Below are 13,444 nucleotides of genomic sequence, written 5' to 3' on the forward strand. Positions count from 1 at the left end.
AAAAACACAGAAGATGTATTCCTTCAATTTAATGCCAGTTTGAGGTGTTTCTCCTGCATCATCAGATCAATGAAAAGTAAATAGCCTACACTTCTTGTTTCACAGTGCAGTATTGATCTTTCTTCAGCTTTTGCTTCCCCTTTTCCCTGCGTCTTGTGTCTTTCAACCCCTGGGACTGAAGTGATTGCCATAGATTGGACAAGCTAACAAGCGCATGATAAGGAACCGGTGTTTTGTGGCATACTCACATGCACATGCTTGGTATATAAAGCCTGCTTCTGCATTGAAAGAAAGGTGCCATTTTGCATGCATGGCACAAGCCACTAGAAGAAAGAACCAAAAGGAAAAAAAAAAAAAACAGGAAGGAAGATTTTATTTGCTACCCCAAATCTTTGCAGATAGTGCTAAATTAGGTGATGAAACTCCTGTGAAAAATAAAAGACAAGTAGCCTGCGGGAAAATGCCATATGCTTTTAGCTTTGGCAAATGACTGGATGTTGGCAGCCTGTGGGTAAGTGTCTACAATCCTTCAGCATCTATGCTTTCAAAAGAATATTTGTTATTATGATTTTTGTGGGTTTTCTTTGGTTTCACTTTTTACTTAAGGCTAATTGTTAAACTGTTAATCTTAGCGTTTGCGGAATAGTTATAATTTGGATTCCGAATCCAATACGTAGAAATATGTATTTAAGCCACGTGTCTTCACAAGAAGCATTAGGAGATATATTTGCTTCTTTAACAATCTGACTGATTTGTGGCTTTTCTTTGAGGTAAAAAAAATGTTTTTGTAAAGATGTGAACTGATCTAAGATGTCAAGTAATAGAAGGAAATAGGATAACTTTGTAAAGCTTAGAAATACTTTGTTTTCTCCCTGCCTGTCTTTAACATGTTCATTGTAAAAATGAAAACCCTCCAAGTTTTATTTTTGGGCCCTTCTGTATCCACAGATTTGTCTGGCATTGAAAAATGGATAAATGAATAATTGATATTCTATCACATGCTATTGTCTCTTTACAGATGGATATTTTATGCTGGTCAGCTTGCAAGTTTTCTGACCTCACTTTAGAATGGTAGGGATCCAGTTTCTTGACTCTGACGTGCTTATAAGTTATTGGTGCCATTGGCTCCCAGCTCTGTAAGCTAATATATTTATAAATAAGTTAGCCTTTCTGTACTTTCTATGCTCTCATTCTGGAATTTAGTTTGAGATTCTACAGTCAGGCTATCATTTGAGAGTCCATGGTTGAAAGGAGATTCACATGACAGAGGAAATAAACAAAGCTTGTGTTTCTCATGGAGAAATGTTGTGACCTCGATAAATGTTAATATAGCATGAAGATCTGTAGAGGATGTTTAACTTATTACTAATTTTAAGGAAAAATATTCCCGATGCACAGGTTTCTGATTCTGATATGTAAATCACTGTACTGTCATATATAAACATCATATGAACACCATGGATACTGCTGCAATGCGGCTTTTAGCACATTGTTGTCAGTATGATGCTTTTATGTCATGCGCCTTTTGTTGTCTGAGCAGAATACAGAATACGTGGAACAAATTAAGCAAAATGTTGGAGCTTCTGTATCTTACTCAGGTTTTATGACTTGTATACTTCTTGGATTTGGGTGACTGTTCTAACCCAAGCTATTATGTAATCCTTAGGGTAACTCTACTGCTGATTTGAAAACTATTAATTTTCTATTACAGTGTGCTAAAGATGTTCTATAGTGTGGCACTCACCTGCATTATTGAGTCAATGACCAATTGCAGAGTTGCTCTGTGGTGGTTGGAGCTTAACTCAACCCTCTGGGATCTCATTTATTATTTGCAGATATTGATTTTGGAAAAAAGAAAAGCTACGATGTGTGAATATAACACTAACTTAGACCTGGCCTAGAGCTATTAACTCCTAATGGTCTGCATATTGTATGTGTTCACATGGAAAACTATTACATATTTTGTGATTTTAATAATAAATTATACTGTGTTCACAATAAATATTTATCAGTATCTATACAGTATGTCTAAACATTGAGTACCCAAATGATTTTGCTGTATGTTATTAGAATCTCAACTTAGCTTTAGTCATATTTGTAATTTTCTGATGTCTTAAAGATGCAAATAAGAGAAGAACATTTACTTGTACGCTTAAAAATATCCTAAGCAAATACCTAAGTGTGTATGGTATATAATATGCAATGTGTGTGTTTGTGCGCAGAAGGAATCTTAGTGATTTTTTATTTATTTTTCTTAAAGAAACATTGTCCATAGGTAGCTTCCTGAAGCAGCCTTAGGACTGTTAAAAAACAAAAGAACATAAAAATGTATGGGGAAGTTCTTCACCTGGAGGAATCTAAAATTCAAAATGAAGCCCAGGCTTATGTGGCATTCTAGGGTGCATGATCTCTTGACTGAAGGGACCCCGAGAACCCATTATTGACATTGGTGTTCCCATAAGGTTGACAGGGTTACAAAGACACACTCTCGTGGGCTCCCCAGCAATCACCTTTCCTTGCCCTCATGTTTATCGCTAAGGCTTAATTGCACACAACTTCTCAAAACCTGATTTTTTTTTTCCTTCAAATGCCTCCATTATTCTCAGAGAAATAGCATTTCTACACAGCCAAAGTAATTGGAAACATTTAGAAAATTATTTTGCTTTGTTTATTTAAGGTAAAGGCCAGTTTTTAAAATGGATTTTTATTTTTTATTTTCTGTCACTTTAATAACAAATGTAAAAGCAAAACCTATTTCTAAGTTGAAATTAATTAACTTAACAAATAATGAAAGGGGATTATATTGTCAACAATCTGCTTGCTGGTGCACATCACATGAAAACAATGGGCAACCCAAAAGGAAATATTTGTCAAATAATTTCTTGTTAACCTAATTTGTTCAAGGACTATTCTATGGAATGAAAAGGATATATGACATTTGTTTTTCTCCCTCTTTAGCATCATATTTTAGTTCAAAATTCACCAGTTCTAATTATCTCCTATTTGCAACTGCTCCAGAGGAACCCTTACGTAAGTGCTCTCAGTAAATTCCTTTATTCAGTCATGTTTCTCACTAAATAGAAATATATTGTCTATTATGTGCTAAGTGTACTAGATGCTAAAAATATTTTTAAAAAGATTCATAATAGAAATTAAATAGAAAAAAGAGGAAAGGAAGGAGACCAAGTCTTTGATTTTATAAAAGCTTAATTATACTAGGAATTGAACATAAAGCCAGTATAAAGCAAATTTATTTTATGTTAGAAGTAAAAATAATTTACCATATTATGAGGGTACACTAAAAATATGAAATTCAAAGAAACTATTTTTCAGTATAATTTTAATGTTTAAAAAGTACCTTTTGGTTTGTAATATGTATAAGCATGTCCAGCAGAATTTCTCAATTGATATGATTGTTTATTCAACCAACATTTATTTAGTATCAATTGCATGATAGGGGTTAGAAAGAGAAAATGAAGTGAATTTCTAGCTCATGCATGCTAAGAGATTATAGAAGAAGACATACAAAGCCTAAATCTACACTCAGTGCTTAAAACATCTATTCACTGTAGACATTTTAGTCAACCATCAAAGGGTTGACTTTCTGTATCTAGATACAGAAAGCTTGACTTTCTGTATCTATATCTATCATGTCTAACAGTCAAATAATGAGAAATGATATGCAGTTCAATATTAAATAATGAGAATAACATGATAATTTTGATTTATTATATTTTTGGTATCACCTATGTAAAATGTTGTACATATGACATTTTACATGTTATAGGTATTTTTACGTGTTATAGGTAGGTTCACATAGGTATCACCTAGATAAAATGTTGTACATAATGATCTAGAGGCTTCTACTAGTTTTAATTATGATAAATATTGAACAGGCTAAGGCTAGTTCAGAGACCAACCAGAGACACTAACAAATTAATGACATTGAATTTGCCTTACATCACCAAATACCTACAAGTGAAATTAGATACCAATTCCAAAACATGCCTACAATAAGCATAGCTGCTTAACTGCCAAGATAGATACTGATGAGACATCTGTTGGGGAAGTTTTCAGTAGGATAGGCACCCAAAAATCAAAGCTTAAAAACTCAAGATTAAATGTTTCTGACTTATAAAATCACAAAAGTACATTTTCAATGATATATTTGTGATTTGGCACCATGAATGTTTTCTTAAAATGCTTAACATTTTAAAGTAAATGACTTTCTGAGTAGTTTTTCTTTAATCTGAAAGTATAAATGAACATGAGTCAGTATTTTTTTTATTTTTTTAAATTTTTTTGTGTATGTATTTATTTATTTTTAGACAGAGTCTTGCTCTGTTGCCCAGTCTGGAGTGCAGTGGCGGGATCTTGGCTCACTGCAACCTCTGCCTCCTGGGTTCAAGCAATTCTCCCTGCCTCAGCCTCATGGGCAACTGGGATTTCAGGTGCCCGCCACCACATCAGCTACTTTTTTTTTTTTTTTTTTTTTTGTATTTTTAGAAGAGATAGGGTTTCGCCATGTTTGTCAGGCTGCTCTTGAATGCCTGACCTCAGGGGATCCACCCACCTCGGCTTCCCAAAGTGCTGGGATTACAGGCTTGAGCCCCTGTGCCAGGACAAGTCAGTATTTTTGATGAGTACTCTCTCCTATTTATTTATTTGTCAACAAATGGCAGTGATAATCAGCTGACAACAGGCAGTCAACATTATAAATGGTTCACTTAATTAACTGTAGATAATAATCCAGGTAAAATATGGACGCCACTCCTTTCAATAAAACGGAGGCTATATATATATATATATATTTTTTTTTTTTTCTGGCACAATACTCTGTTCATAGGAACATCAACTTCAAGTGTGGTCTGTTCCTTTTTAGCGGCCTGTGAAATAGTACCATAAATTCATCCCCAGTATGAAAAGCGTAAGCAGTGAGATTTGAGGCAGCCTGTCATGCAAAAAGTAAGGCATTAGTCAAGAGGGGTGGTTTTTACAAAATGTCATTGTTAGGCTCATATAGGTAGGCAACGAGTACACAGCTTCTTTATCACTGTCCATTCACTCAATGGAACAATTTTATTTCTAAATTTAAGAGATTAGAGATGCTATTGACCCTTGGTCAGAAAAGATGCTGATGCTAATGATGGCTCTTCTTATTACCTTACTGTAATTTACCTACTCATATGTCTAGGCACCTTCAGCATCAGTCACATCTGAAATATACTTGGCTCAGGCTTTTAGCCCCTTTTGGCTTCACTTGGCTTTTTGCCTAGACTCAATATTTTATAATAAAATTATTCAAATTATCTCCATGATTGCAATATAATTTCCCCCCTTGACTTCCAACCATATCAATCTATAGTCCTTCTCCTTGTAGTCTCAGAAAATCAAAATAGTATGAGGACTGAAACTATCATGAGTCTGTAATCTCTGATTGAACTTTCAGTGATGCTTGGCCATGCTTTTATTCAGCTTTTTATGACTCTCTTTTGTATTCCCCAGTGACTACGTCAAACATTGTCTACACTTACCAAATTTAAAATCCCACCTCCTCATATTCTGTGGTAGACTTCTAGTGCCAGTTGCCATTCGGTTCTTCTTTCCCCCATAAAGAAGATTTTACTCCTGATGTCCTTACTGTTATATAGGACCCGAAGTTTCTGAGTAGAAATGGATTCTGAATGACTCTCAGTGGAAGACATCCTGTATTTTTCTTCCCTGCCTTTTGAACCAGAGACCTTATGATTGAAATTATGAAGCTACAAGGTGGTGGGGACTTCTGTCAACACGAATTGTCATGGAGGTGTGGAGGCAGTTGCCATGGAGAGTCAGCAGGTCAAATTTTCATGAACAAAAACCTTTGTAGTTTTAAGCCAACTGAGATGTTGGGGATGTTTATTTTCCAGACTATCCAAAGATGTCCTGACCTCTTCACATTTAGGAGATGAGTTTGTTTTCCATGATATTGAGAGCTTTGAGAAAATCCAACACATTGTGTTCCTACCATAATATAATGGTATTTATACATTTAAAACAAAAATATTTCTGGCCAGGCACAGTGGCTCATGCATGTAATACCAGCACTTTGGGAGGCCGAGATGAGTGCATCATCTGAGGTCAGGAATTTGAGACCAGCCTGGTCAACATGGTGAAACCCCATCTCTACTAAAAATACAAAAATTAGCCAAGTGTGGTGGCGGGCACCTGTATTCCCAGCTCCATTCTCTTTGTTTTTATCAATGTCAGAGGAAGAATTGTGTAGTGCCAGTCTTTTCACTATAATTCTTATACTGTATAATGATCATCAGCTTCTTCTGAGATATTTTATTAAATATCTTCAATTGAAATATTTTTATAAAATTTCATCATATTTTCTTCATCTCAATAAAACAGTACATTAAAATTTATATATAAAGTATATATAAATATATGAAACTCATTTATTTATATATAAAATGTGTATTAAATATATAAAATTTATATAGCTAAGATACATTATAAAATTTATATATGCAACTTTATATATATATATATAAAATCAAACCATCTTGAACTCACACAGCTGATATTTACTGCAGCCAGAATTTGAGATCAAGTATGTCTGAGCACAGACCCATAACTTTGCCCTCTTTGCTACACCACCTTCTTTTGAAACTCTTTACTACTTTGCCTTATATATCTTCTTATTCTAATAATCATTTTATCTCTATGAGTACAATTTATTACTGATTGACTATTACATGCTACTTATGCGACTTAGGCAAGTTAACTTATTCTCTAGGAACCTCAGTTTACTCAATTATACAATGAGCGTAATACTGTCTGCTTCACAGTTGTTTATAAGAACTAAGTAATATAATATAAACATACATGCCTAGTTTAGTTCCTGATGCATATTGGCAATTGAGAAATGTTGATTGATGTTTTTCTTTATACTTCGCTTCAACCATTATTCTCGAATTGACCTTTCTCAATCTCTTTGATTATAAAATTGATAGTAGTCCCCACCTTATCTGTGGTTTTGTTTTCTGCGTTTCAGTTATCCACAGTCAACAGTGGTCTGAAATAAAGTTAAGTACACTACAATAAGATATTTTGAGAGGGGTATAAAGAGAGGAAAAAAGAGGCCTAATGTATGTATTAAACTTTATCAGAGGTATTTACATATAGAAAAAACATAGTGTATATAGTGTTTGGTACTATCCATGGTTTTAGGTGTCCAATGGGGGTCATGGATAAGTGGGGACAACTGTATTACTGATTTTTAGTCCTGTCTCAAATTCTGTTTCTTCTCAACCATTTGTTGACCTTTATTTGAATACTTATATTATTTTGCTTAATATATGTGTTTTATTTTTCTGTTACATACGTGTGCCTTATTTCCAAGGAATTTCTGAATTCCTTAAAGACAGGACCTAGCACATCTGCATTTCTTCATTCATCATAAGTCTATCTGATGCTGCTGCTGATTTTTACGAATGAGTAGATTCCATTTGAATCTCCTAGTGGAAATATATCATTTATGTTACATCATATTTATCAAACACTGTTACTCTTGGAATCTAAATATGCTAACATGACACATCATTAATGTCAAGTTACTACTATTCCTTGCTTCATTATTGTGGCAGTTTCCTAATGCAGCTCAAAGTACATCAAGTGAATTTAGGAAACAGGTTCCATCAGGTATGTAGGGAAGTAGCTCTTGCCCTTTAATGTGCTTCTATTCTCTACTTTAAAATCATATTTATTTAACATATTTTGTTCTGATTTTTGTCTCTCTATTGAAAGATATATTATTACCTATCAATGGTTACATGAGAAGACACAGTTTACCTATAATTATTTCTTTCAATACTTCTGCTTAAATAGTAGGAGACCATTGAAATATTTTGAAAATCTATGGTGGAGTTATAGCTGATATGAATAATGACATCCAATGATCTATGAATTTGAGAGGATAGGAGACTAATCACATGCATTTATCCATTTACTACTGTCCTTTACTGGGTATTTATTGGTAGATTCTCAGAATAGGATTTTATGTAATACATTTGTTAGCAACATATTTTGATTCAGGGGATCATCCTTCAACATTGCATATGGTACTGCTACTATATTTCTATGTTCAGTGACTTACCTTACTTACCATAGCGTAGTATTTGAAGCCTTTAACTCTTATATTCAAAGTATAATGTTTCTGAACATTTTCAGCACTTTAAATGCAAAGTGTTTCTGTAGCAAGTCATGATACAATGTCTCAGGAGACGAATGAAGCTGCCACATTTTTCTTTTAAGCTGAATTAATGCTTGTGAAGACTGACATCCATGAAGACTAAAGTGCTTCAGTTATAGAAAGTAGCAACTCAGAAGGGGCAGTCTGAGCCTTTGGTATTTTACTACACTAATACATAACAAAAGATTTATCAATGTTCTCGTCCCTTTTGATTTTCAATCTCTTTGCTAAGATGCTTATCAATAGCACTATGATTTAGTTGTTTTATACTGAAAATTTATTGGCACACCAAATTCCAAATGTAATTTCTACCATACTTCATTTTCTCAAATATATGAGCTGCAGAACTCTGAAACAACCTTGGTCAGTCAGGCCAAGATGTCATCCCTATAGTAGCCTTGCTCTGGGAGGAGTACAGTAAAGTCTGAGAGCACAGTCTAAAGCCAGACAGATCTGTAATTGCATTTGTACCATACTGCTTCCTAGGAACCCTGAGCAAGTGGCCTAACCACTTTGAAACTTGATTTGCCCATCAGTAAAATGGATGTAATAATAAGACCTACCTTACAGGGTTGGTGTGTTTGTAGATTAAATGTGACAGCACATTTAAGCTGTTAAAATGCTTAATATTGTGCGTGGTCCATGATAAACATTCAATTAATTTTAGTTTCATCATCATGATCTTACTGGTACAGTCATTAGTACTTACGATCATTCAGTGTGAATTGGCCTGAGGAATACTATTTGGCACTCATTATTATATCTTAAAATTCCAATTTGTTAAATACAATATGATGTTACCTACAAACATATTTATTTCTTCTTAGTGTAATCTCCCTTTGTAGGCCAATTGTAATTTAAGTCAGTTAAATTATAATTAGGGTATTATTTATGGACTGTATTCAGAACAAGCGTTTGTTTGGATATATAATGGCACTAAGCTGTGTCATCCTGAGGTATCAACCTCTTTTAGAGATATGTTCACATTTGCTTTAAGACACCTTCTTTCTGGAAAATGCTTATAAAAGGAGTTATAGGATATATCTATGCTTCCATTTATGTCACATTCTCCTTTTAACTGTCACTTTCTTCCTTTATGTTAAGAATTTCAGTCAGGGTGTGGTCAAGTTTTTGAACAGATACATTATGTTGATTTTCAAGTTAAACTTTTAGTAGATAGCATTATTTGAGTATTTCTAGGTTGTTTAGGGAAGTAGGTACATCTCTAGAACTCCTGCAATTTGCTAATATGTGGCAAAATGTCCACATCATTTAATTGTGTTGATATTTACTCTAATTCTCCTTTGAAAAACACTAAATGTTTTAAGTGGGTTTAAATTCATGTCAGTTCTGTTTCTGATTAAATAAATATAAACCAGCAATACTATCAAAAAGAATAAAAAAAGACATGAAACTTGAAGGTCATTAATTGAGCATAATTTATAGAATATAATATATATAGAGATACACCTTAGAATTATAAAAATACATAAATTTTATCATCAAGAAGATCAATAAGAGACTATCATTTTTCTCATTATTTCTTTTTGGTGCACAGTTATTCTAAATCTGTAATTTCTAAAAGGCCTGTAATATAACTTTATATAAACCAATGTGCTGTATTACCAAGTTTATATGATATATAAAGATGTTATGTAGCATTTTGTCTTACAAATTCATTGCATTGTAGTACGTATCAATCTACTGTCTGTCAAAGTACAATACCAAATATTAATTGGTAATAGGAATGAAGATATTTCTGGAGTTTATATAACATAATAGTGTAAGAAAAGATGTGGGACAGATCTAAGAATTCCTTAATCTCGTTCAAATTTTACACTTAATACAACCAGACTTTTTATATAACTTAGGTTATTCTCTCACTTGGAAATTAGGAACACGAATTATTTGAATTAAAAATGTAAAAAAAAAGTATCCAATATTCTTGTTATAGTAAATATGCAGGGTTTTTTTTTGCATTGTTTGTACTTTAATAATGACAGCAAGGGGAATTATCAAATAGTTATTAAAACTATGGACTATCTGTTGTACAAATGAGGTCAATCTGTACAAATTGACAGGAATGTTGTAGGTTAAAACATCAAATCATACAATGATGCTGTTGACATAACTTATTTTGAAACACACACAAGACCAACATGATAAATATAAGTAAAAATTCTGGTAGGTTATAAATCAAACTCTCAACAGAGGTTACCTCTTAGGAGAGGATGAATTACAGACTGATTTCCCAATGGGTACACCAGCTTCTACTTTATTTGAATTGCTTAAATTTCAACAATATTAACATATTATTTATTTTATGTTCAGGCGTACATGTGCAGGTTCGTCATGTAGGTAAATTGCTTGTCATGGGAGTTGAGTGTACAGGTTATTTTGTCACCCAGGTACCACGCATAGAACCTGATAGTTAGATTTTTGATTCTCTTCCTCCTCCCACCCTCCGTCCTCCTGTAGGCCCCAGTGTTTGCTGTTCTCTTCTTTGTGTCCATGTCTACTTCGTGCTTAGCTTCCACCTATAAGTGAGAACATGCAGCATTTGGTTGTCTGTTCCTATGTAAGTTTGCTTAGGATAATGGCCTTTAGCTCCATCCATGTTCCCACAAAAGACATAATCTTGTTCTTTTTAATGGATACGTAGTATTCCATGGTGTATATGTACCATATTTTCTTTATCCAATCTACTTTTGATGAGCATTTAGGTTATTCCATATCTTTGTTATTCTGAATAGTACTGCAGTGAAGTTACACATGCACATATCTTTATGGTAAAATGATTTACATTCCATTGGGTATATACCCAATAATGGTATTTCTGGGTCAAATGGTACATAGGTTTGAAGTTTTTTGAGAAATTACCACACTGCTTTCTACAATGGCTGAGCTAATTTACACTACCACCAGCAGTGTATAAGCATTCTCTTTTCTCTGCAACCCTGCCAGCATCTGCTACTTTTTGACTTTTAATAGTGGTCATACTAACTGATGTAAAATGGTATTTCATTGTGATTTTAATTTGCATTTCTCTGATGATTAGTAATGTTGAGTTTTTTTTTATGTGCTTGATAGCCATGTGTATGTCTTCTTTTGAAAAGTGTCTGTTTGTGTGATCTTTGCCCACTTTTTAATGGGGTGGTTTGTTTTTTGCTTGTTAATTTATTTATGTTGCTTGTAGATTCTGGATATTAGACCTTTGTAGGATGCATAGTTTGTAAATATTTTCTCTTATTCTGTAGATTGTCTGCTCACTGTGTTGATAGTTTATTTTGCTGTGCAGAAGCTCTTTATTTTAGTTAGGTCCCTTTTTTTGCCATTGCTTTTGGCATCTTCAACATGAAATTGTTTTCAGGGACTATGTCTTTGCAGAGTCTTTTTAATGAAGGGGTAGATGATTCAAGTCATAAACTAAATCAAATTCTTCTCATATATAAGTTAAGTATATGATTATATTAATATTGACCATTTGGGGATGATTTATTCATCTTCCTTGTTTTGTACCTTGTACATAATTTTAAAAATTAGTCATTTATTATAGTCATTGTGGTTATTAAATAAGCCACAAACCACAAATCAAGAAGATGGCACAGTCCTCGTTCTTAGGAATTTATAGGTGGGGATAAAAATGATTAAAGAACAATAATAAATAGTAATCATTATTGATCAATTTTGACTACTGATAATGTCTCAGGCTTATTCAAGAAAATGAGGAAACAAAGAATTCAAACTCTACCCTCAAGGAACCCACAGTGAAGTTATGGGAGGAGACAAAATAATGTTTGAAAGGCATAGTAGGTGCCAAACCATAAAAGACCAAGAAAGTTTAGGAATTTAGAGTTTCTGTACCAATCATGTATCTTTTTTTGAGATGGAGTTTTGCACTGTCGCCCAGGCTAGAATGCAGTAGCATCATCTCTGCTCACTGCAACCTCCACCTCCCGGGTTCAAGCGGCTCTCCTGCCTCAGCCTCTTGAGTAGCCGGGATTACAGGAGTCTGCCACCACTCTCGGCTAATTTTTTGTATTTTTAGTAGAGACTGGGTTTAACTATGTTGGCCAGGCTGGTCTTGAACTCTTGACCTCGTGACCTGCCCTCCTCAGCCTCCCAGTGTGTTGAGATTACAGGCGTGAGCCACTGCACCCAGCCCTATGCATCTTAATAGTACATATATCTCCTATCTAAATAAACAAATTTATTGTAACAAAATATAAGCTTTTAGAAGGCTTATCAGTGTTTTCCACCTATTTAACTCAGTCACCATGTTGCAATGACCTTCATATACTGTAGGTCTTGAAAAATGCAAACTCTGACATGAGATCTTGGAATAAATGAAAAAAGTATCAGAATCTGGTACTAAGTCAAATCAGTAAAAAAAAAAAAAAGAAAAAAAGAAAAAAGAAAAAACTTGCTATTGTTCATTGATTTATTGGTTTAATTTTTTTATTTTATACATTTTGTTTTGGAATTAAAATATCTCTAGTTAAAACTATTTTTATATATTATGCATTCTATATATTTTACACACACACACACACACACACACACACACACACATAAAATTTGTGTTTCAGAAAGGAGACTCTTGTGTTCTAACTAAAAATACTTTGAAAAATCATCCAGAATGAAAATTCATGATAATCTGTAAAAAGGTTAGAGGATTTCAAGGAGGGGCAGATTTTAAAGTTTGAAGAAGTATTATAGGAATAGAAAAATATATTTTGGATATGTAAAATTATGATGATGGCAGGATTTCTGCTGTGGATGTCTAGGTAAAATAATGATGGCACCATTCAATCACTGAGGCAAAAATTATGAAAACAAGCCCTAGTTTAGTGGACGTGTATGCCCCTACATACTCATAATTCTAGCAGCTCAGAGAAGGACTTGATGCAAGATTAACATACCCAGAGAGGGCTGGCTAAGATGAAGTAAGAGCCAGCTGTGTCAAAAGAAGCCTTGGAATCAGTGCCTTGGCTACTCCCTATGCTCAGTTAAGACCAAGATGGGGAAAACAGGAGGTATTTGAGATGACCACTTGGGTGGGCCTCCAGGTGCACCAGAATCATCACTGGAAAGGTCTTCCATTATCTAAGGTCTCCAATATATCTCCCCCTTGCCACTTCTTTGCATAGGGGTGCAAAATCTATCCACCCTCCTTTTCCTACCTCCTGGGACTTCATGCTGCTG

This window comes from Pongo pygmaeus, chromosome 4, assembly GCF_028885625.2.
Source record: "Pongo pygmaeus isolate AG05252 chromosome 4, NHGRI_mPonPyg2-v2.0_pri, whole genome shotgun sequence".
NCBI classification, from domain to species: domain Eukaryota; kingdom Metazoa; phylum Chordata; class Mammalia; order Primates; family Hominidae; genus Pongo; species Pongo pygmaeus.